The sequence below is a fragment of the Leptinotarsa decemlineata genome, unplaced genomic scaffold (genome assembly GCF_025532065.1).
Source record: "Leptinotarsa decemlineata unplaced genomic scaffold, Ldec_3_MD MMD2_tig00000882_RagTag_RagTag, whole genome shotgun sequence".
NCBI classification, from domain to species: domain Eukaryota; kingdom Metazoa; phylum Arthropoda; class Insecta; order Coleoptera; family Chrysomelidae; genus Leptinotarsa; species Leptinotarsa decemlineata.
Genome location: NW_027412556.1, coordinates 2,248,596 through 2,261,256, shown reverse-complemented (window position 1 = coordinate 2,261,256; position 12,661 = coordinate 2,248,596).

The following is a 12,661-nucleotide window of genomic DNA, read 5'->3' as shown; positions in this document are numbered from 1 at the left end:
TTGTCTTACACATTGGCAGTGAGTAATGTCGTCGATTTTATAATATAGTCAAAGAGGTTGCCAAGTCATCAATAAAAATTAAAAATAAAAGAGGTCCAAGATTAGAACCTTGTGGTACCACAGATGTAACTACGTACTGGGCCGATTTGAAAGATTCATATTCGATGAATTGTTTTCTGTTAACTAGATATGATGAGATATGATAGAGTAAGCAGTTGATTAAAGAGTCCCAATTTTGTCAATTTGCTGAGAAGAACGTAATGGTCTATTTGATCGAAGGCTTTTTGAAAGACTAAATAAACAACATCGACTTGCTTTTGCTTGTCCAGGTACGTACAGAGATATTGATTTAAACATGCAAGATTTGTCATACATGATCTTTGTTGTACGAAAACATGCTGAGTGGGAGAAATAACTTGTTGAATATGGGAGTACATAACATTTCGCACACATATCTCGAAGAGTTTAGAAAAGTTACATAAAATTGAAATTGCCCTGTAGTTTGTGATATCGCTAGAGTCGCATTTTTTTAATATCGGACAAATTCGAGCCGTTTTTCACTGCTCAGGGAAGGCCCTGAGGTAACACGTTGTCTCTTCAAGGCTAATAGGGCTTGTCTGCTGTCAGTGGAGATTGTTATGTTTTTGCCAGAATTTCCTTTCCTGGTTATTTCTTTTGTGGCGATTGAGATACCAGATACGTTGGCAGTCAGTAATGTCGTCGATTTTATAATATAGTTTCAGGTAGGAATATTCAAAGAGGTTGTCAAGTCATTATTAAAAAGTAAAAATAAAAGAGGCCCTAGATTAGAACATTGTGCCACCCCAGATGTAATCCGACAGCTGAGAAATTGTACACATATCTATTGAAAGTTAGAGTTAACTAAAAATCATACGGAGTCATTACCAGCAGCGCCATCTGTCTGTTATCCTACGAACTTTCCCACCCACGTAATATTTCAGCAAACCATCTACAGCTCCAGAAGCTGGGTTTATTTGGTCGAGTGTGAATAGGTGTGAGCCACAATAAAACCGTGCAGGTTGCGGTGGAAGGTCGAATAGACACACTCACTTTGGACCTAACCTAACTTAACACTTCCAGTTCTTTCAAAAAAAGTTAGTATTGCTCTTCAAAACCAGGTCTTCAAAACGTATCTCTTTGTTGGATGAAAAACTACCACCTTTCGAACTTTTTCTTAATTGAGTCACACGGAGTCAGATCTGGTGAATAAGGGGGTTAAAATTCAAAACCTGAATCAAGAATTGTTAGCATGCCAATACGATATATGAGAAACAAATACCTGTGGACATCTTCTTTCTAAATATTTTCGTAGAGTGGTCAGTAAAGTCGAATAGTAATCCTCAGTTATTTTCTTAGCCTTTGCCAGAAAATTATTAATGATTCCTCCTTGACAATCGCAAAAACTGAGAAATCTATTCAAATAATCTTGCCCTGAATTGTCTGTTACTGTATTCAGTTTTTGAGCAATATCTTTCAATAAACCATAGGCAAAAAAACAAAGCTACCAATTGTTTCGATTGGTTAGAAAGTATATGGATCCTTCGTCCCACCTATCAACCCACCCACAATTTTCCCCCATTTTCCGCACCTACTCGACTCGAGTGCAGTATCGTAAATAAAACTTCTAGGAAGGCATAAATCTGAAACGGAAATATTGAAACGAAAGTGATTGACAGTTTGTTTCTTCAGGGGCCCGTAACTCGAACTTTATGACCGCGCTGAGTCTAAACATTTTCCTCACAAACGAAGCTTTTGTCACGTTTCGTTTCGCAAATGTTCCGATTACTGGTCACGGCCTGAATGATGTAGTTTAAAATAACAGTGTGGTTGCACACAGAACATAAAATGAAAAATCGTATTGATTGAATATTAAAGAGAATTATGGATGGCGAACTGTAACAGGTTTTTCCATAAACGTAACGACCGTCTGTATGCCGGGGCCAGTGGCGCATCTGGATCAAGCTGGCTCGTTTTCAAAGAAAAGTAGAAGAATCGCATAATTTTTCATTTGTTTCTTGGAAACTCCAGAGTTGAAAGTAGAAATTTCGACTTGAAACTCGAAATTAGGACTTCAAACTTAAAATTTTGATTTCAATCCTGAAATTCCAACTTTAATTTTGAAATTTCGACTATAAACCCGAAATTTTAACTTCAATTTCGGAATTTTGATTTTGATTTTGAAATTCCGACTCTGAACTGGAAATTTCAACGTTGAAATTGAAGTTTAGATTTCAATTTCGATTTCAAAGTAGAAATTTCAATTTTTATTTCAAAATTTTGATTCTCACCTTAAAATTTCGACTTTGAACTCGAAATTTCGATTTCAAACTCAAATTTTGATTTCAATCTTGAAATTACAACTTTAATTTTGAAATTTCGACTCTAAACCCGAAATTTCAACTTCAATTTTGAGATTTCGATTTTGATTTCGGAATTTCGTCTCTGAAGTGAAAATTTCAATTTCAATATCGGAATTTAGATTTCAATTTCGATTTCAAAGTCAAAATTTCAGTTTTGATCTCGGAATTTTGACTCTCACTTCGAAATTCCGACTTTAAATCAGACATTTCGACTTGAAACTCGAAATTTTGACTTCAAACTCAAAATTTCGATTTCAACCCCGAATTCAACATTAATTTTGAAATTTTGACTATGAACTGAAACTTCAATTTCAATCTCGGAATTCCGACTTTGATTTCGAAATTCCGGCTCTGAACTGGAAATTTCAAAATTGAAATTGGAGTTTAGACTCCAATTTCGATTTCAAAGTCAAAATTTCAATCTTGATTTCGAAATTGCGGTTCTCAACTGGAAATTTCATAATTGAAATTGGAGTTTAGATTCCAATTTCGATTTCAAAGTCAAAATTTTGATTTTGATTTCGGAATTTTGACTCTCACCTCGAAATTTCGACTTTAAACCAGACATTCTGACTTGAAACTCAAAATTTCGACTTTAATCTGGAAACTCCGACTTCAACACAAACATTTCGACTTGAAAGTAAAAATTTGACTTCAAACTAAGAATTTCGATTTCAAACCTAAAATTCCAAATTTAATTATAAAATTTCAACTATGAACTTGAAATTTCAACTTCAATTTCGGAATTCTGATTTGATTTCGAATGTCCGCCTCGGAACTGGAAATTTCAACTTTGAAATTGGAGTTTAGATCTCAATTTCGATTTCAAAGTAAACATTCCAATTTTGATTTCGAAATTTTGACTCTCACCTTGAAATTCCGACTTTGAACCAGACATTTCGACTTGAAAATCGAAATTTCGACTTCAAACTCAAAATTTCGATTTCAATCCCCAAATTCCAACTTCAATTTGGAAATTTCAACTATGGACCCAAAAGTTTAGTTTGGATCTCAGAATTCCAATTTTGATTTCGAAATTCCGACTCTAAACTGTAAATTTCATCTTCAATTTGGAATTAAGATTTCAGTTTCGATTTCAAAGTATAAATTTCAATTTTGATCCCGGAATTTCGACTCTCACCTCGAAATTTCGACTTTAAACCCAAAGTTTCGATTTCAATACCGAAATTCCAAGTTCAATTGTGAAATTTTGACTATAAACCCGAAATTTTAGTTCCAATTTTGGAATGAAAATCAAAGTTTCGATTTCAATCCCAAAATACCAACTTAAATTTTGAAATTTTAAATGTAAACTCGAAATTTTAATCCCAATCTCGAAACTCCGATTTTGATTTCGAAATTCCGACTCTGAACTGAAAATTTCAACTTCAATATTAGAACTTAGATTTCAATTTCGATTTCAATGTCAAAATTCCGACTTTAAACCAGAAATTTTGATTTCAAAATTCAAACTCAAAATTTCAACTTCAATCCCAAAATTTCAACTTCAGTCTTAAAATTTCTACCAAAAACTCTAAATTTCGACTTCAAAATCAAAATTTCGATTGCAATCCCGAAATTGCAACTCTCACTTCGAAATTTCAACTATAAATTCACGCTGCAACTAAAAAATTTGCCTTTTGTACACCTGTACGAAGTTTAATTTTTTCAAATCGTGGAGAAGGAGAAAGTACCCAAAAATTATCGATGAAAAATCTGAGTTCCTTTAAAATTTAGCACCTATAATTTGCAAAGAAAATTTATTATTGCAACCTTGAATGAAAAAGAATAGGTTAACAAAAAGTGAAATGGCAAAAATATACAAAGAACAAAAATGAAATGAAAAAACAATGAAATAATTAGGATAAATGGCGAAAATTGCAAAAAAATCAAGAAGAGAAATCATCCTTGTTGTTCTCTGATTCACTTATTGAAAATTCATACTATTTTTCCAGCCTATGCAGTAAACAATTGGATTAACAGAAATATATTTAGTTACGGTTGGTAAGGAAATGTCAATAAATTATTCTACGTGAATAACATCAACAACAATCACTATGAAAACACATTGGCAATCTCATACCTCATTTCTTCACTTTTGAAACTCAAAATTTCGACTTTAATCTCGAAATTTCTATCGAAAAAGGGCGAAGAAGTTCAAAGGGTGAATATCTTGATTCTCCCAGCTAGATTTTCGATAAGATATAATATCTTACGTATACAATTCAACCGAAATAAGCGCCCTTTCACCGTAATACAAGTCGAATAATTCCGTCAGCATGAAAATTGAGTGATTGGGATTCGATGAAGCTGACCAAGGGCGTTTTTGTCTGGTCCTGATTGGCGAAGGTTCTACCGGTGATAAAGTTATCGAAGTGGAAATGTAGGCTTCCAATGCTGGCGTCAATGTTTTGATTGGTTTACGGATTTTTCAGTGCTCTTCTTTGTTTATAATATCCAAACGTTTCAACATCATCTGCGGCAGTCATCTTCAGTGTCGTGGTCCAAGTACTCTTCTTGATACGTCAGTTGATGTCAAGTGATAGGTCAATAAGATGACTGCCGCAGTTGCAGTTGAAACTTTTAGAGGTTATAACCAAAGAAGAGCACAGCATAACCCGAAACCAACCAAAACAGTTATCGAAGTGCTTGAAAAGATGTAGTTGGTTTGCGCGAGGGAATATGATGGCTGAGGCAGAACTTGTCGGGCGTTGTCGTGGAGCAGGATCGGTCCTCTAATGTTGACTAGTGCTGGCTGCCGCTGACATTTAGTCGATTTTCTCACAATAGGACTCTGCTGTGATGGATTAACCAGAAAGTAATGGGTTGCAGAAAGTAATAGTGAGTCACATCAGCCGCTGACCACCAATAATGGTATTTTTTGGTGGAAAGTGCCTGGGTGGCTCAGCGGTGTCCAACCACTGTCCTGAACGTGGAGTCAAGTCTGGGGGAATAGGGTGCTTTTTCTGCTAGCCTCGTGTGGGGCATACAGAACGACGCCAGCGGCTGTGCTCAGTGTAATCACTGGAATGAATGGGTCCACTTCGAGTAGGAGGAAGGGCCAGATATCAAGAATAGGGAGTGAAGAGGGTAAGGCTGATAGAGGACAGAGTGAAAGGAGAAGATAGGATATTCCCTTGGTTGCAAGGGAAGCTGCTGGAGGAGGTGGAGGAGAAAAGAATGATTGAAGTATACGTAGATGCTGGAGCGAGGTTGGAGGCTAGGCGTATAAAAGGTGAGAGGATGAATGGAGCATATGGAATGAAAGGATCACCGGTCAAAGCAGCATGAACGAAGCAGAGTTGATTGCGATAGAGCCAGTGATTAGCATGTGGAGTATGGATGAGAGCCTTAAAGTAGTCAGTGATTCTGCTATGGCTGTAGAACGAGTGAAAGCAAGGACAGTGGGGAATACAATAGTAGCGATTATCCAGCGGATGATTGAGGAGAGGAGCATGAGGAAAGTACCTATCCAGATCACATGGAGGAGGAGAGATGATGGCAGTGACATAGGAAACATGAAGGCACACAAATAAGTCACTAAGGGTAGTGACAAAGAGCAGGTCACGTGGAATGTGACAACAAAATTGAAGAGAGGAAACGGATAAAAGAGATTATCAGGAGAGAATGGCAAAGGGAATGAAGGGAGGTACCAGTGGGCGACTGTTCTACAGTTTTTGTAGAACAGTCGGATATGAATCAGTGCATCTGTCGCGGAAGACTGTCGAGCTGCTCACGGGCCATGGGAACTTTCCAGGATACCTGGCGAGATTCAACCTGGGTGCGGAGGTTCCCTGCCCTTGTAACTATGGGGAGCCTGGAACGGCAGAGCACGTGATTGATAGATGCATGTACGGAGATAGAATCGGATGGCGAGAGTGGACGGAAAGGACGGATGGTGAAAATATGCTGAGGGACATAAATGGAAGATGGAATGAATGGATGCGAATCGTGAATGAATGGGCGGATAGTGTGGTGAGGGAAGAAAGGAAAGAATAGATGGTGAGCTGCTAGCTTACAGGGATAGAAAGTACATGTCGTTTCTGGGGAGGGGTTGTTGTCTTCCCAGTCAGGGGGGGACACGAATCTGTCAAATTGTAAATAGCTCCGAAGACATGTGCCATTGTTTATGTGCTGTTCATTGGAGTTATTTCAGTTTGGTTGAACATTATGTTATAAAGGATTATATGTATATATTGTAGTGTATGGTTTGGGAAATAAAGAAAATGGGTTTTCTACCCCGCTGACTCGTCCCTCCGTATGGCCGACGGTGGTACGAGGGGGGAGGGTTCGGAGGAGTAGGGGTTTCCTTGACAGTGGTGGCGCTAGACAGAGAGAAGATGGAAGATGCCAGTTGTAAGGTCTTTGGGCTAGGACAACGAAGGTGTCCTGTTGTCGTAGAGGATCCATTTTCCGTCACATACATGAAGATTCCATAAAAAAAATCGTTTTAGTTGCGCAAGAGCGAAGAAGAACAGACCTTAAAACGTGACAATTCATGTCGATCGTTCAAATCTTGTAGTATCCACTTTTCGAACTTGTTTACCTTTCCAATACGGTTCAAACCGTCAGAAACCGCATGGGTGCTGAAGTCCCGTTCTTCCGTTCGTTTGTGATGGATCAGTCTGCACCAGTCTCCTCATATAAAGTATGTGTTCTGCTGTTTTATCATTTTCCAAGCAGAGGCGACACACACTGTCTTCCGACAGTCTGAGTCTCTGCATGTAATGATTCAGATGACAGTGATCAATATGAAGGCCTGTTAGACATCGTAGTTCATCCCCACTGTAGTCCAACAACTGTTTGGTATCAAGCTACGAAGGGTGAATGAACTCCTTGGAGTAAACCAATCCTGGAAAGTTCTGCCAGAAGTCCATAAATCTTCTTGCCATCCAGGTGTTCAATGTTTGTTTGGCAAAGCCTAAAGCGATACCAATGACAGGTTCTGGTCCGATGAAGCTGCTTGCAGCACCCTCCTTTACAAGGGAGTCAGCAGCCTCATTGCTTTCCAGGCCAGTATTGGCAACAATCTGTTGAGTCTTCCTATCGAGGAGAGTCGTTTTTGGCAATTTGCTACCAATTAAGACGTTGCTCGGTAGGAGCTATGAGCTTCCAACGCCGTATAATAATAATAATAACTTTATTCATAATGTATACAGATTAGAGTACAATTAAAACAAAATATGTGAACAAAGTAGTGTGGCGATAAGAGTAGAGCTCTTGTTTCGCAAGAAGTTATAAAGAATATGTAAGTACATAAATATTTGTGTAAAAATATGTATGGCCTTCATGGAGTAGAAACTACTAAACATTTTATTAAATTTTATGAATTTGGTGTTATAGTTAAGCAAATTATATTTCGGCTTGAGGTAAAATAGGCCGATCAAATACTAGACAAACAAAAAGTAAGAAAAATTGATAAAACCTTAGACAAATATTACACGTTCTATAAGAATAAAATATTAATGTACAAATAGATAAAATCTTAGGCAATATAGATAAAATTATGCTACTTACAATACAGTATGATACAACTTTGGGATAAATTTGACTAAGACTATTTTATTCCACTCCAACAGATTTTTAAAAAAAGTGTCTATCTTTTTCGAAAATGTGTTTTCTTATTTGTTTTTTGAATATTGGTTTGGAATAAGATTTTTCTATTTTGTGAGGTACGGTGTTATATAATTTAGTTGCCATGAAAGAATATGCTTTTTGTGAAATTGACTTTTAACTAACATTAGGATATGTTAGTTGGTCGCGATGTCGTGTGTTATAGTCGTGGATTCGTGATGATGCTTTATTTTTGCTGAAAAGATACTTCACCTTTGTACAATAGTAATATAATTTTCTCATATCCATAACTTCACCCTCTTTATACAGGAGATCTGACGAGAAACGTGAATTTCTAGACATGGTCAACTTCATAAATCTCCTTTGTTATACCTCTAACGAATTGAGATGTACACGCAGAGCTGATCCCCATGTTGTTATACCATATCTCAAATGGCTCTCTACTAGGGAACTATATAATTGTCCCACCTTAAGTTTCTATCTATGTAGACGCCCAAGTATTTGATTTCTCTCAGGGAATCTATTTTTATTGTTTCTCCTTGTTCGCCGCCAGATTTAAACAGATCAAGAGTTTCAAATGGACAATCATTGGATAGATTGCAGCTAAAAGGAAGAAAATTTGTTTTTTCCAGATTCACTGTCAGGAGCCTTTGGTCAAACCATTTTTTGAGCAAGTGGAAATCTGTTTCTACTTCCTTTTTCAAATCAAGCCAAGTGTCTGCCTCATAGAATATCGCAGTATCGTCTGCGTATCCAATTATTTTCCCAACGCTGTCCAAATTGAATAATTCATTTAGATATAAATTGAAAAGCAGAGGACCCAGTACCGTACCTTGTGGGACTCCACATTCTATTTGTTTTTGATTGCTGATTGTATCTGCAATTCGCACAACTTGCATTCTATTTCGAAGATAGCTTTCAAAAAGCGTTTGGCAGTTCCCTCTGTTACCATTATTTTCTAAAGTTTGTAGGAGTAGTTGATGATCGACAGTATCGAAAGTCTTCGTAAGGTCTATAAACAGACATAAAGAAGGTTTTCCTTTCTACCAAGGATTTATGTATCAATTCTGTCAGTTCAAGAATCGCTTCTTCGGTTGAGGTTTTTTCTTTGAAGCCAAATTGTCTATCTGAAATCAATTCGTATTTGGTTATAAATGAGTTTATTCTTTTCTTTAGCAATGTTTCGAAAATTTTTGATAGATGAGTAATAAGTGAGATTGGTCTATAATTTGTGATTTCAGTTTTATCTCCTTTTTTATGGATAGGAGTCACTACTGCAGTTTTAAATGAGTATTATTATTACACCAAGTAATATACATTTATTAATAATAAAAACCAAAGAATTTAGTATATAATGTGATATTGATTTAAGCAGTTCTGCTTTAATTTCGTCTTTTCCTACCGCCTTTTTGTTTTTAAGGTCGCAGATTAAAGCGTTTACTTCATTTTTATCAGTTAGGCTCAAGACAAAATAGTTTGGTAAAATGTTTGGATGAAAAACGAGGTTATTATTTTTGACTATTTTATTTGCCAATTTATTATGAGGCTAGATTCTTTCAATCTCTCTGCACACAATTCAACAGCGTAATACAGTCGCATAAAACCTAATATTAGCAAAACTTCATGTCTGGCGTTCAAATTATAAACAGCAGTGCGATATATAATTTTTCTTTGGGAGTAAAATGAGTTTTTGTTACAATAATTTCATGGAGGAGTGTTAAAGAGTTCAATGAACTTCTGTTATTCATATTCAACCAGCCCCGCATATACCCCCCTATATATTTCCTCATTTTTAAATTAATAGGGGCGTAGATTCAGGCTGGTTTACTTATTTCCAGATAGTGAAGTTAATTTTTGGAATACAATCCTTGACTGAATTTGAAAATAACAAGTATCAACGTCATATCAATGCAATTAATTCAACTGTAAAACGACTCCGCACTATAACCCCAGTAATTGGATACCAAACCTCATTACCATTCTGCGTTTACACTAGTAAATATGATATTGAAAAACAAATGACTCATTGTTGAAATGGAATGCTACAGTTCGAATTTATATAAATATTTATTCTGCAATATTTCGTTGTGGCTATTCTAAAAAATTATACGCAGTACTCGGCTTTGAGTTTTTTAATGAGGATGGTGACGTAATTTCCCGAAATTGGCCTTGGTTGCGTATTTGGTGGCCCACGAACCACGAAACCCAGCAGGCCTTGGCCCATACTCCAATGGAATTAGTACATTTTTAGGATATTCAGCCTCGCCTGTGGTGATTTTTTCTCCATGTTGTCATTGTTCCTTGTAAATGTCCTTCGTTGAAAGCTTGTATATTCTTCGGGACAGTGCTTCAGATTCACATGAATCATAACAAGCTTTGTTGGTCTCAGGTATGGAGAGTCCCTTGTAATTATTCCGAACCTATCAGTGCTCAACTAAAGCATTTCTTGAATTTTTTTCTCAGGCTATCCCTTCATAATCATTTTTCTGTGTCTCACCAGATATTTCTTCCTAGCACTCTTTACGTTTCTTATTATCCATTGTATATCCTAGTCCCGTAGTAGAGATTTTAGTATACCACAGCTTGTTCAAGGCCCTTATACGACGTCTGTTAATTTTAATTTTTCTTAAAAATATTCTCAGCTTTCAGTTATACAGTGTGACCCATTTTTAATGGAAACACCCCCCTAAAATTTGAAGTTGTGAACCGATTTTAATAATTTTTTTTTAAATGTCAAGTACTAAAAGGTCTACCTTGGGACAAAATTTGAAATGTTTATTAAAGTTTCAGGGCATACTACGATATTTTTTCTTAGTCGAAAATCGGGATTTTTTATTAGCGATTATTTCATTGAAAAAATAACTACGCCACTGGATTTGGAGTGCCTCTAAACAGGTGTGACCAGAATTTCATGAAAAAATATTCATTATTAACAAAGTTAGGACAACTCAAAAATTCGAAAACTCACACAGATAACAGTCACAAAAAACACCCTATATCAACAGATATAGCCATGAGAATATTTTTTTTGATGATTTCAACAATAAAGTGCTGCCAGATGAAAAAAACAAATAGTGTACATATTTTTGATGAAAATAACGGAATTATATTCAAGTTTTCAGGCAAATTAACTAAAACTAAGACCTAATATTTCAATTTGAATCTTAGTTGCCATGGAAATGATATTACAGTTTGACACTTGTGAAAGATTCAAGTGTACTATTGTCAACAATATTCACCTTACAGTTCTTCGAATTATTTTGTGTCATGGCTGCAAGAGAGAAAATTCAAATTGTACGCCTTTCGGGAGATGACGTTAGAAGTGCTAGAGAGGTTTTTAGAGTATTCAATGAGAGACATCCAGATCGTCCTCGTATTAGCTGCGGTACGGTAAATAAAATAAATATATTCAATGAAACTGGTGCAGTATCAAAAATTATGTTAAAAAGTTATCCTGTACAAAGACGAAACAGGAATGACAGGAATGAACAAATCTGTTTAGATTATTTCGGAAATAATCCTAATGCCAGTATAAAGAATGCCACTTTAGATTTGAATATTCCACGAGAAACTATTCGGAGCTGTCTCAAGGCGACGAATATTAAACCTTTCAAGCCAAAATTTCTACACACACTTCAAGAAGGCGACGAGGCAAGACGCCTGGAATATTGTTTATGGGCCCAAGGGGAATATTTAAACAATAGAAATTTCCTAAAAACTATTTTATATACCGATGAAGCCACTTTTACTACAAATGGTGTCATCACAGAATTGTCGCTATTGGGCAGCGGATAATCCAACTGGGTAATAAACTGTAAAAGCCAGTATTTCAAAAAAATCAACGTCTGGTGTGGGATATTGAACGAACGATTTATTGGTCCTTTCTTTTTTGATAAAAACATTAATGCGCAGAGGTTTCTAGAATTTTTAAACACAGAGTTTTGGGACGTCCAGTTAGATGGGTGTTCAGTTCATTATGCCAGAGCTGTGAGGCTTAACGAACATTTTCCAAACCGATGGATAGGCCGTGGTAGTCCGTTTATAGAGTGGCCACCCAGATCTCCAGACCTCACAGTTTTGGACTTATTTCTCTGGGGACTTCTCATACAAAAGGTTAACAAAAATCGCTCAAGATATAGAAATGAAATTTGTGTGAGAATTCGACAGGTATGTGCAGATATTAGCCCTCAAGAAGTAAGGAACGTAATCAAAAACATTCTTAAGCGCTACGACACATGTATCGAAATACGTGGTGGATTAGTAGAGGCTACTAGAATATGAGTTAGAATTAATTGTTGCACTGAATCGAAACATTTCAATAATTAGTTATTAGTTACGTTTATTAAAATTTTTTGCTTCATTGTTAGTTGAATTATGTGAATGTAATTCCGTTATTTTTATTAAAAATATTTACGCTATTTGTTTTTTTTTTTCATCTGGCGGCACTTTATTGTTGAAATCATAAAAAAAATTATATATTGTGACTGTTAGCTGTGTGAGTTTTCGAATTTTTGAGTTGTCATAACTTTGTTAATAATGAATATTTTTTCATGAAATTTTGGTCACACTTATTTAGAGGCACTCTGTAATCGCTAATAAAAAATCCCGATTTTCGACTAAGAAAAAATATCGTAGTATGCCCTGAAACTTCAATAAACATTTCAAATTTTGTCCCAAGGTAGACCTTTTAGTACTTGACATTTTTG